Source organism: Neopsephotus bourkii, unplaced genomic scaffold (genome assembly GCF_033783945.1).
Source record: "Neopsephotus bourkii isolate Nb327-2 ecotype Australia unplaced genomic scaffold, CSIRO-AGI_Nbou_v1 NB_1863, whole genome shotgun sequence".
Lineage (NCBI taxonomy): Eukaryota > Metazoa > Chordata > Aves > Psittaciformes > Psittacidae > Neopsephotus > Neopsephotus bourkii.
The window spans coordinates 1,038,187-1,051,839 of NW_026902336.1; positions in this window are offsets into that span (position 1 = coordinate 1,038,187).

The window sequence follows — 13,653 nt, forward strand, 5'->3', positions numbered from 1 at the left end:
CCCCTTGTCCTATCACCGCAGTCCCTGATGAAGAGTGCCTCCCCAGCATCCCTATAGGCCCCCTTCAGATACTGGAAGGCTGCTATGAGGTCTCCACGCAGCCTTCTCTTCTCCAGGCTGAACAGCCCCAATTTTCTCAGCCAGGTGATAGCACTGCTTTCTTTACCCTGCTTCAGTATACCCTTGTTTAAAACCTATTATGAAGCTGAACTCCTAATTTCCCTCCATAGTTTTGCGGTTAGTTACGGGGTGAGGTGGGAAGTGGCCAGGGAGTTAAAGGTGTCTAAACTGCAATGGAAAAACATGGTCTACCCTTGCTGAGAGCTAGTGAGATTAGTGGCCGGAGCTTCTACCTAGATGCCATCTGCAGCTGTCTTGGTCTTATGCAGTCCAGCTGCCTTGCATACCATGGCACAGCACCTCGCACACGAGTAAGTCTTTTCCCCCAAATCTTTGCTGGAATCTCTGCTCTCAACTTGCTCACCGCTGCTTGCAGTGCGGCACGTTTAAGGCCCCTCCGAACTCTGGGATTGTGCTGTAGCTTTGAGTGCCACCTACTGGATTCACCTCCCTTACTGCTTCCAGGCAGCTCCTGCGGTGGTCCTCGGTCATTTTTTCCCTCAAAAATTCCCTCCAACAGTTCGGTAATTTAACCCTATCTGCTGTTGGTTTCCTCTTATCCTTGTGGCTGTACATACTATTAAATCATTAAACTTAAATATGCTTGCTTTTCCATTCGTGATATATAACCACTGTAAAGTTACTTCTTGTAGTACTATTCATTTAACTTCATGTAACATTTTAGAGAAGCCTATTGAAACTTATTTCAATAGCTCTTCCTGTATTTTAGATCTGTTTGTTTTTTCCCCCTTTTCTTTAGTAGGCAGTCATATCAGAAAGTATTATTTAAGAAGCACCTGTAGCAATCGCAGCAGCTGAAAGTGTGCATTTTCTTTTTTTCAGTGGGCTTAGGCAAAATAACAAATACTGCAGCATGAGTAGTTTCTGATGCAAGGGATTTGAGACAGTGTGTGCAGAAGTTTGAAAACTGTATGTTTCACCTGCAGATTGAAAAGACTGCAGCTTTGCAGATTGAAAAGACTGTATTACACACTAAGTGGAAAATGGGCAGAGGACAGAACAGTTCTAGCAGTAAAGAAGGGAAGATCATATGATTATTTAGATTTGTAAAGAAAAGTTTTGAAGATATCCTAAATGCTTACAAAGGGATATTACCAGATTTCTTCTCCAGCTTCAGAATCCTGGTGAAATTTTTAATAAAACTTGACTGCTTTAGGTTTATTTTAGGCTTCTTTTGTTTTGTTTTCAGATTTCAATAAGAGTGTTACAACTGGGGCAGTGGGAAGAAAAGTGAATATTCTGGATGGCTAGTGGCAGTGACCCACTGAATCAAACATCCAGTAAACTAGGCAAAATCTCAGCTTGCTTTCACTAGGGAACTATGATGCTTCAAATGTGACTTCAAATGGAAGGTAGCTGGTGTGGGATTATTGCTGGCTCATCTTGCTTGGAGAAAATAATTTCCAGTGGTAATGTACATGCTTTGCTGAAAGCTTACCTGTAGCATTCAAGAGTTAAATAAATAAATAAAAGGTAATGATTGCTTCTGTTTCCCTCTTTCTACAACTTCTCAACTGCTTTAAATGGCATGGTTTTGACAGGAGAAATTTCCTGTCCTTGAGGATTCACAGCTAAAATACATTTGGAAGGGAACTGATCATGCCAAGACAAAGTACTTGCCACAACACACATTAATTACTCCAACCAGGAGGTGAAGATCAAATCACTTTACTGAGTGCAGGAGCACAAATAGCAGGTGAACCTGTAATATATGATTTTTTGGGAGCATCCACATTGTGTGTGGTACTTCAAAATTAGTGACGTTTCACCTGAAAGCCAGAAGCAACTAATGCACTGTGGATAGAGCAACATGAAATATCTCAGCTTTACAATTTCTGATTCTTAGATGAAGACAGCAAACATTTCCACGTAAATAAGAGGATGTAGGAAAAAGAAATTGAATATTCTGTATGGAAGCTAAAAAAAAGGTAGCTATCTGACAGACATCTAGAGACTCAGTTGGAAGCCAGATGCTGTTGCCTTCATCTGAGTTGGTGTTGGACTAGGTGAAAGCACTGGACATGCATGCTGAGTCCCTAACTAAACAGGAATCAGGGGTGTCTTGTTGAAAGAAGACAGCACTGAACCTCTATGGATGAATTGGCAGGAAGGAGAAAAAAAGCAGAATATTAGCCTTAGGAACAAGGGTAAGGAGGGAAAACATTATATGGCAGTATTTAAATGGTAACATTTTTAGCCTGTGTAGGTACAAACTAATTTGTCCATTTTCTGATTGCTAATGGGTGCTTCAGCTCCTAATTACACTGAATATCAGGTATGCTGTAAATCACTCTTACTGTTTCAATAGTCATGGTTCAGCTTTTTGATACCTGTGCATTAGCTCTCTAAGCCTCTTGACTTTTGAGTGGAAGGAAGGGCACTCAAGCATAACAGCGAGCAAAGACCCTGTGACACTTCTCTTTCTCTCTCTGGAGAATGTGGATTACATCTCAGATGCAGATTTGCTTAAAGGAAAACAATCAGGCACCCAGCCCCAAAAGTCCAGTTTGTGGCTTTGAGTTCAATAACTGTCTTTGTATACTGTGCTCTTCAGAAAGCTGACTTGGGCTGAAAAGCCCTTCAGGCTGAGTAATGAGCTACCCAGATGCAACTGCTAGGAAACAAGCTTTGATGGGTCTGAAACCTCTGCACTTGGATTGTAGCACCCCTCTCCAGTTGTGGATCTTGAGCTTGATTATGGCCTTTGTGAGAGAAGTTCTAGTCTTCATCCTTCTTAAAGTATGACCCCAAGGGAGGCAGGAGGTCCTGCTTCCTGGGCTGCATATATTAGACAAAAAAATGAGAACTCGGATTCATTTTCTTTCCAACCCCACATAATGCATTTCTTAAAGGAACTGAAAACTTCATCCCCTAGATACTAAGTTACTTGTCCACCATTCCATAAGTCAAGCTGTACATGATAATCTTGATTGTATAGGAACTATGATGAAGTGCAGCAGTAAGTACAAACATCACAAGGTCAGAAAAAAAAATAATTGGACTGTTCAAGCTAGGCATTTGCTGGGGGAAAGAGCAGGCTCTGAAGTGTGACTTCATTGCTTCAGGAATTTTAGGGTTAAAAAGTAAATATAATGAGTAAGTAAATCCTTTTAACATCTGTGAGCTATAATGTTTGAATTTCTTGGGTGGAGGATTGGAACTGAACCTGTATATCTCACTCTGGCCATGAAAATGTCAAACATTGTGTGATACAAAAAGATAAAAGCATCTTTTATGAGGAGTCTGAAATTGTGCTGTGTCAGTATGGGAACTAAACTGGGGTCATAAGGAGCTGATCCCTCTCAGTATGGATCTTGGAGGGCTGGACAGGAGTTTGGTAAACGGCTGCCCACTTGGCACAAGTGTATGCATGTGTGTGTGCAAGGGAAAGCCTTCAAAGCACAGAAGGGGCTGGTTTAATCAAACAGCTGGCCAAAAGGATAGTCTTGCTGCATAGTGGTAACTAAAGTCACAATTACATCAGTCACTTCATCTCTTCTGAAGAGTTTCAACCTGATCTGAAGCAGTTTATTAGGCTGTAAAACACTTTCCTGATGAAAGGGGTTTAAATTGAACATACCTGAGGAGAGTCCTTTTAATTAATGACGACATTAAGCATAGCTGCTCTGAGCCCTGTGATGTTGCCATTGAGATGGTACAGACAGGATTTAAAATAGATCCAGGTTTATTGATTGATTCTTAATCTATTAGATCACTGTCTTATGAAAGATAAAAAAAAGTACAATCATAGAACTGTTTGGGTGGGATATTGGCTGGCTTAATGAACCTCTTTGTGTTGCTGAAATACTGACTGAGGTACGAGCTTGTTGAGTATAGTATATAAAGTAACTTTATATGTAACAATGGCAAACCAAAGCATATTCTTAAATGTAAATACAGTCTAAATACTGAAATTGTGACAAACTAAGAAAAAGTGTTTTGTGCTTTCCAAGCCCAGGAAGGACAAAGGACAGGAAATTTAGGTAAGTGTACTTCTGAACTGAGAGTGCTTAATTATCCCTAATTCTTTGAGCTTGTACCACAGTCACTTTCCAAATTGGCTTCTATTTGCCTGCAGTACTTCCTTGCAAACACATAACCTAAAATACAACAAGCTAAACCCTGGAAACATACTGGTCTGCCAGAACATTATATTTCACTTAAAAATTTGGATGGAACTGATCCAAAGTTAATATTCTTCCCTTAAATGATTAGACTGTTAACCTGTTTCTATACGTTAAATCATTACAGATAAAATTCTAACTTATTTGTTGATTGTTAAGCAAAAAAATGGCTGACTTAGTAGAAGGTATATTGAACTAAGAAAAGTCCTTTAGGTTCTAAGTCCTTCAGTGCTGTATCTGCACGGCTTTCAGGAGCACATTTCTTGCCAGGAGTGTCAGCTCTTGCAAATTCTAGCTTTTATCCATTTTAATGCATTGAGAGGGGGAGCTGGTGTACACCATCGGTTTACCTTCACATAGGTTTATGGAATAGTCTCAGTTTCTCAAAGAAACTATTTTGGTTTGCTCAGTAACAGAGTGAAGGTATTGCTGAATTATTTTCTATTCTGTATGTCGAAACATCTTCAGATTATTCTCTAGAAATGACCTATGTAGTTTATGTATTTTGCAGGTGTCTTAGCACATAAATTATGCTAAGAATCAGTCTTCATTCCCTGACGGAATGCCATTAAAATAAGAAGTATTTCTAAAAATCTCTTAGCAGGCCTTACAGGAGTTTCAGGCCATGGGGCTGAATATATAGTCTGTGAGCTGACAGCCTGCTTGCTTTTATGCAATCATAAAAGGTACAGGCAGTGTATTTCAGAAGAGGAAAACAATTAATTTCCTGAATAATGTATGCTGTGTAAAAACAGTTAAAAAACCCAAACCCAAACTAAATAAAAAACAACTTCTAATGAATTACTACTTCACTGTATACGTCATTTTGCGTCACCTAAACCATAGACATATGTGGCTCATTCGAACAGTTGTCTTTAAGAGTGTGTCTGTAGAAAGCTCCAAAGCAAATCAGAGATTTGCCTTTCAGATCCTTGAAGAGCTGTTTTATAATGGCTTGTAAAGCCAGTTTCTAAGGTAGAAAATAATGTTGGTAACAAACAAGATCACATTCAATCTGATGCAGATCAAGAGAGCAGAAACATTTTGTCAATCTTCCCCTGAGCAGTCTGCCACATAGTTACCAAAACAACTGATAATAATATATTTGCCAAGGTCTTTTATCTCTTGAGCTGTTATTTCATATTGTATGGTAAGATAAAGACTTTCTCATGTCAGAACGTACTGTCTGCTAACAAAGGAAACCTAAATGTATGTTCTGGTAAATGTCCTAAGGCCCTCAATAACTCTCATAGGCTTCCTGTGCTTTGCTAAAATAGTTTACCTGATACTTTAAAAAAAAAAAAAATTATTTTCTGGCTGGGACTACTTTTTGGAAAAAAAATAAAAATCCAAAAACCAAACCCCAAAACCAAACCAACAAACAAACCCCCAATCCTCCCAAAAAATTAACCCCCAAAATCCCCAAGCCAGAATGTCTTTTGCTCCCTGTGTTCTGTGACTCGACTATTCAGTGATCAAAATGCTTTGTTACCATTTAATTTTGTGCTATTTTCACCTTATTGCAATTTAACTTCTTCACTAGGACCAGAAAGTCAGTTGTGTGAAACTTGCACTGATCTATAGTATAGGGTTTAGATTTGGTATGTAGCATATTATCTAGGTTAGGGAAGGTTGTAATGTGCCTTAGATGATTCGGACTTCTGTGATTAGATACTCAGTGAAGTTGCATGGGATAGTGGTTTTAGTTAAGCTCCATATTGTTATATGCAAACAAAAATTCAAAACTATTGGTGAATAATATAAATAACCTGTGTCCTTCTCTCTACATTGCTCTAGGTAATATAAAGGGTAATTTGTCAAAATCCGTTTTAACGTGTGTTTGAAATCTTCCAAGTCCCACAGTGTACGACCCAGTAATCCAAGATCTGATTCTTTTATTTAACTGTCTTTGAGTTTATCTATGTTAATTGTACATACATAGAATCACAGAATCATAGAATAGTTAGGGTTGGAAAGGACCTTAAGATCATCTAGTTCCAACCCCTCTGCCATGGGCAGGGACACCTCCCACGGGCAGTGATACCTCCCATTAAACCATACATGATGGGAACTTCTGAGTACATTTTGCTGTGAGCTCCAGTAAGAATCTTCAGAGAGCACTACTGGCAGAAATATATTCAGTCTGAATAACTTAGTAGCAAGACTGAAGTAGAGCTGTTCAGCTATCTTTGGTTTGTTACTCTCAAACCTTTTAATGAAACCTTTTCCTTTTGGTAAAGAATCAGTAACAATACTGCCCAGTTACTGGAGAATATGTTCAAAATATCCACAGAAATCTTTTCCATGTGACAAATTAGACTAAGAAATAAGATTTCACTTAATTGACAGCTTTTTCAGCCTTAGCTAGATGCTTAGTCTACAGTCTGAGTCCCAAGAGCTCCTTTCTTGAAGCAATGGCAATTTGAGAACTGTGAGAATTCAAAGTACAGACAGAAACTTTACTCTGTGTAATAGGTATCATGGTTGCACATGTGAATAAAAGCAGCAGAAGAAAGTCTGCAAACAAACTGTGGATACAGTGGTTTAGGCTGTTCAAATGGAGTTGGTTTAATTTTGTTATAAATTCTGGGAAAGGCAAAAGTAATTTCTGGGGTGTTTATAATTGGCAATAGCTACCATGAGTCTACCTTTCCAATAAGGAGGACATGTTGTTTAACAAAATTTGTTATTAATTTATGACCAACCAAGTAACAAATCATGATCGTGTGTCTAATAGAAATTATATTGGAATAAAGCTCAGAAAGAGAAGACTGTTGGGCATAAAGTAGTGGCAGGTATATACAAAACTAGGACAAGAAGATGCCAGAATCATAACAAACTTCAAACCAGGATACTTGTTGATATTTGCTGCTTATTCTTTAGAGAATAACGAACATGTCCTGGCTTGTGTTCTAAGATTCAAGACAACACATATTCCTGTGTGCTGCTGTGGTTTTGTGCACAGCTCTTTTATGAACTGAATGTGGTCAAAATTATATGAGTAATGTCTCACATTTTGGTCTTTCTTACCCAAAAGAACAAGATGTCTTAATCTGGGTCTTCATATGCGATACATTTGTAAACATATATATAACTGTGCAAAAGGTAATCAAATCCCAGTGCAGAGTTTGAAAAGACCTACTTGTGTTGTGAAAGCCAGAAGTGGAACGTCACCAGAGAGGTGCTGCTGCCCTTGTTAAATACCAGGCTTGCTGGTGTTTAGAGGAAGAAAGGTGAGAAGGTACTTCTCTGCAGTTTATGAGCTTAGTCCATACTGATTTGAAAAACAGACCATTCTATGGCCGCATGAAGTTCACAAACCTAATTTTCCTCTGAGTTTATCAATTAGACTTTACCTAGCTGTTCAGGTAAGATCACTTGTGTGTCCCATCTCCTAATACTACTCTTTCTGTAACAACATATACTGCCAGCTGGCCATCTCTGAGGCATAACAAAATTCTGCAGTAATTCTCCTGAATAAGTCCTCGTCTCTTGCTGTGTAAATAGCCTTTTTAGTCATTTCAGACTGTATCACAAAATGCTGCTTATTACAAAAGGACAGACGTAAGTGTACATGCTGCACTTCAATATCATCTTAGCAAAAGGTTTCCATGGTAATTTTTCTCTCAGAGCTGCATGGGAGCTATCTTTCCAACAGAACCACAGCAATTTTCTACCTACTGCCTTATACATATTACTGCCTAATTCCTCAATTAAAGAAACCTGTTCTTAAGCAACATAATATACTATATAGATACTAAAGTGCCTCAGAAACAATGGAACCTAAGATGGTAAATTTTCTGGTCTAACAAAGATATCCCAAGACAAAGGTAATTGGAAAGCTTTTAACCACACTTCTGTAAAAAGAACTACCAAAAAAAAAAAAAAACAAACCCAAAAAGCCAAAACCCCACATCATTTATTTGCCCGCAGCTCTGGATGTTTAAGAGCACATGCTTCATGTCATATTCTAGGGCAGCTAACTTAAAATGCTTGCATTAAATTTTAGATTGTTTTTTATTTAATAATTTCTCTGAAAGCCTCTGACAGGCTTTGACCAATTTTACGTAGTTTCTAGTCTGTTCCATGCAGTTTGGACAAGAGGTACAATTAAGTCGATTTATTTCTATGCTACCTTTAGGTTTATAATACTTCTGAAGTATGAAAGTAACCTCTGCTTGTATGTGTGCCCAGTAGAGTTGGTTGCAGGTACATAGCAGGGTCATTTCATAAGCCTTTAGGAAATGCTAACAAAGTGGCAAGTAGACAACTGATTATTTAGCAACTTAGTATAAGAACATGAATGTGTTTCAGTGTAAATACAGTAGCAGTCTACCATATAATGCATGTCTGTTGTATTTATAACTGTGTTGTGGTATAGGGAAGTATAATAGTCAGTATTAGACCTTCTGTAACCCAGTATTTAGTTCACTGTTCTTGTGCTTAGGCACTGGGGCCACTTCAAAAAGCTTAGATTAGTAAAAATCCCTGGACCATTTCAGAGGCTTGAAACAGGCCCTGTGCAGGAGAGGAGGAAGTGAAACACAGCTGCTTTCACCATCTGTCAGAGCTGAAAAACAGGCATGAGATTAAGAATATTGGTAAGGCATCACCTCCTAAAAATATAAACAATGGCTTACTACCTTTTTTTTTTTTAAAAAAAATCCCCTGTTGATATTTTTCTTGCATTGACCCTGAGTCTTGTCAAGAAAGATGTATATGAGACCTCCTTAATGGCTCTCCAAAGTCTGAGCTCTTTCTGGTAAATCCTTGCCTTCACAGACCCCAAGTCATTTGAGGGCAATTCTTGTTTTTCCAATGCACATGTGTGATCACAGACTGGGATACAGTGTGTGAGATGTGGGAGGAAGAAGAGAGAAGCAGGCAGGGCAGGAGGGCTGAGGCTTGAACTTACACGTTCTCACAGACTACCAAAAAGGTAAGTTGGAGCTGACTTGGAGTGGTTTGCTTTGGTGTGGGTGGGGTGGAGAGAAGAAGGAGTGGGACAGAGCATGCTTCCTCCCAAGAAGTGTGGGCAACTGGAGGTGGATTCTCTAAATGAGAGTTTTCCTCCAAATGGTTAGTTCTAGTTTTTACACTGAGTAGGTGTGTGTATAAATGCAAAAGCTATTGTTTAATTTGGAATATTAACTATAGGATTGGCACTTGGAAAGATTTTTATTAAAACTTAGGCTAGCTCAATATATTTTGTTAAACTGAAAGAAAACCCCAACCCAACCCCAAGTTTCTTGATTTACTGTCCTGCTCACCAGCATATTCCAGAATAACTGACTTGGCTTTCCCATGGAACTGAATTTTACATTGACATAAAAAAACAAATGTGTGGTGTGTGCTTAAATGTTAAATAGAGAACAGAACACTAAAATTAAAATCAATTTTAGAATCTTCCAATATCTTTGAGTGTGCTGACAAGCTTGATGTTAAAGGTGCTGGGATCTTCTGCTCACAATGGTTTTCTGGTGGAAATGCCTGTTTCCCAAAATGGAAAGATTTTGCTGGAAATAGCTGGCTAGCTGCTTAGATCAAAAAGGAAAGGAGAAGGGCAATATCCTCAGCTGTAACTAAAAATGGAATTTGTCAGAAACTAAATATAATTAATCTTGTTAAAAAGAAAAGTTATAATCTATAAATAACACTATGTACAATTTCAATTACATTTATGCAGTAGTATCTTTGGGACTTTATTACTTCTTGAGCACAATTTATAATAATCAAAATTTAGCAGTAGCAAACAATAAGAGCTCTAAAGCAAAGTTATGCAGGAAGAAAGTCCAAAGTCAGTGGATGACAGAATACTTGAAACTTTTCTCATACACTTCTCTGTTAAAAAAATAAGTAATATCCAAAAGCTACCATCATCTCTGCCATCATGATCTGGCTGTTACGTGACAAGAGATTTGAGGCATTCTGTGGAGACAGTGTTAAGCATCAGTGAACACTATAACCCAAAGGTCATACTTAGTAACCTAGTACATTTCTTGCTGCTGATAGCATAGTGTGAGTGACTTCAGTGTATGAAACACTCCCTCCTGAGATGTATGATATTCCATTTCACCCAAATAATCCTGAGAATAAACACAAGTTTAAATATATTAAAAATAAAGTCAGTAAAAATGCAGATATTACATAGGCCAAGGCATAGAAATATAGTTTGCAATGCTGCATTCATGAATGTTGGCCATTCAAGATTCACGGTACATCTGTACTTAAAGTTATACCAGTGGAGCTGTCTGCTGTGAGCACAGGGGTAAAACATCTCTCAAAACAGTGTAGCTGCTATGCTTTAGGGAATGAACTCTAGTGAAGGAAGAAAAGCAAGGAATAAGGAGGCCTCAGGAAGGGATCAAGGATTATCTGAATATCACCTGCAGATTGGAGACAATGATGACTTTCAGACACCCCCTAAAACTCAAAGCAAAGTCTTTCAAATGCAAGTAAAAAACCTCTGTTATTAGGTGGAAGAAATGAAGACGACTAAATAGACTTATCTAAATTAGGTTTTCTCATCAATGCCAAAAGGATTGGCTCTTCTCAGAAACCTGTGCCAAGCAGGAAACATCATATTCAGTGGAGCTTGGTGTCCCCCATGGCTGTGGGTACCTAATGTAGCATGGGCAGCTGCTGCCTTAAATAGGTATTAATTGCTTCGCTCTTGCTGAAAAGCTGAAGTGGGAAGCTGTGGAAATAAAGCTTTGAGAATTCTGCAAAATAGTGTTTATATAGCAACCAATCCAGGGTAGGAAAACAATTTTGCTAAGTACTTCTTTTATTTCTGGAAGCCTTTTTAGTTAAAATCCCCAAACTGAGTAGGCAACAACTTCTTCTGCTGTCCACAAGGCTTTTGTGAGCTTTTGCATTGCTTTCTAAGAAATATTTTTCTTTTTATTTTCTTGCTATGGGGAAAACAAACAAACCCACCAAAAGAACACCCAAACCCAAACCCAAACCCAAACTTCAACCAAAAAAGAAAGCAAGCCCCAAGCCAACCAACCAATCAAAACCCAAGCAAACAAACAAAACCCCCACCCATCTGAAGCAAGCTACTTTGCATCCTGGCTCACAGAAATGGTCGATAGTCCTGACAATTAGCAATGTGTCATTAGAGCGTGGATTAGATAGGATTTTAATTGGGAAGCTCCTGCCCCCTTGTGTCAAGAACTTTCACTTTTCTTGAATTAAAAGAATTAAACTGGATACCTTATATCTTTGTAGAACAAATGTATGGCTAAACAAACAGAAAGGAGGGAGACCAAATGATTTGTTTGGTTTGCTTCACTATTTGGGCATTATAACTTGTAAATAGTACTCGTATTTTAAAATAAGCGTAATTTAAATGAATAGGTAAGCTTGTTGCAACCTTCCTTTCTGCAGCTGCTTCCTCCCTCTTTCTTACCAGCCATTACAGAAACTAATTCTGTTGAAGTAAAGTATTGAGCCAGAAGAACGGACAACTTTGGTATTTGTATAAAAACAGTTGACAAGAGTCATTGATGGTGTCACTGTAGTACTCATTTGTGCTCCTACTGAAGGATATCTGTTCTCATTAGGGCACTATTTGCTTTCAACTGTAGGAAACATTCAGCTATAGCTTCCTTCTCAGTGACTACAATGCTTTTGTGACACCTTGATGTGCTTTGTGAAGCCTTTTCTCTGTTTAGAGCATGGGAAAATAAAAACAGCCTCTGTGAAGACTAATGTATCTTTGTACTCCTATTTCATTAGGATTTGGTAATTGGTGTCAACTGATGTGGTTGTGTGTACATATCCTGAGAACATATGGCATCATCTGAACTGTTTTCACGGATTCTGGTCAAATAAGGGTTGTGAACCTGGCAGCTTCAGCCACCCAGAAGACATGTGAAAAAGAAGGTTTTGCTGATTTGGTGTGTGATCTCTTTGATTTTCCAAGCTTAGATTATTTTTTCTCACAAAGACTTATCTGAGAAATATTTTGCAACCACGCGGGTTTAAACAGATAAAAACAACAAACCTCCCATATCCACCACCTCCAAGTGTGAACTCACTCCATTTTAGGACCTAAAACTAATACTGAGATAAGTAGAAGAAACACGTAAAATTTAATTTGCAATAGTTAAAGCTGCCTGTATTGCTTTATATTTTTCTGCAAACAGAAATCTCGATACATGGGATTTTCTCTTCCTAACATGTAAGAGTTTCTAATTAAAGCACTGATAGCTGAACCCAAGAAACGACAAACTGACAGCCGCGGTGACTGCAGTTTTTACGTGGAAGATAGCAAGTTTGCAGCATTTATAATACTGTGCCAATGTGGTTTGTCCCTAAGCCATTTCACTCTATGTGGTTTTAAAGCTGATTTTCACGCAAAACACACAAAACTACATCTATGCCAAATGCTGGAGCGCTAGTAGGTAGGGTAAATGAGGTGTGTAGTAGGTAGAGGTATATATGAAATAGAGGTATATATGAAGGGTATATAAGGTAAAGTGTATTTGTTTCACCATGAATTTAAGGGGAAACCAAATTGCAGTTAAAAAAGGCTGCCACAGTAAGCATCTGCATTTACAAAGCCCTACTTTTCCAGCTGTAAAATTCACAATGTAGTCTTGGCTGGTAGTAAAAACACTAGAGCTTTGAATGTGTAAGTATTGAAATCAGTGAAGCTGCTCTGTGGCTGAAACAAGCCTTCCTATTGGAAAAATATTACCAACATATAATGTTAGCCTTCTATGCTGTGACAGCAGTTGATGCTGCAGTTATGTTATAGCTTCTCAGCTTGCTCCAAAATACATCTGAGGTGAATATAGCACGATACAAAAGTAGGGATAGCTATTATCAGGGAGAGAACTGTGTAACATCATTTTGGACAATTAAGATAGCTCTTGGGATATTTATTTAGAGAACAGTCCTACCAGATGGACTCTGCAGGAAGGGCATACATCACAAATGACACATTATAAGAGTTATTATACACAAGCAGCTGCTAAGACTCATCCAGGGCTATTGGAATAAAAAGAAGAAACCTGACTGTGAACCAAAGGAGAAATTTGTCTTACAGCAGCTTTAAAAAATCAGTTTCATTCTGAATCTACAAAGAGGTGAGCTGTTAAAAATACAAACAGGAGCTTAGTGGCTTAGTAAAACCTGTTCTTGAGCAAGGATTTGATCGGCTCATTTTCCTGGAGGAATGTGGAAACACAGAGTTTTAGGTAGAAATGAGATCAGAGATAAAACTTGATTTTGCAAAGGAAAAAAATAAATAGGAAAAATAAAGTGCAAGTGATGATGGTTATGCAATGGTTACTTACTTTGGAGGAAGGGGATGAGAATTTGGAAAGCTGAAAATCAACAAGGATGCATGAGCTAGAACTAGACCACAAGTGGGAAA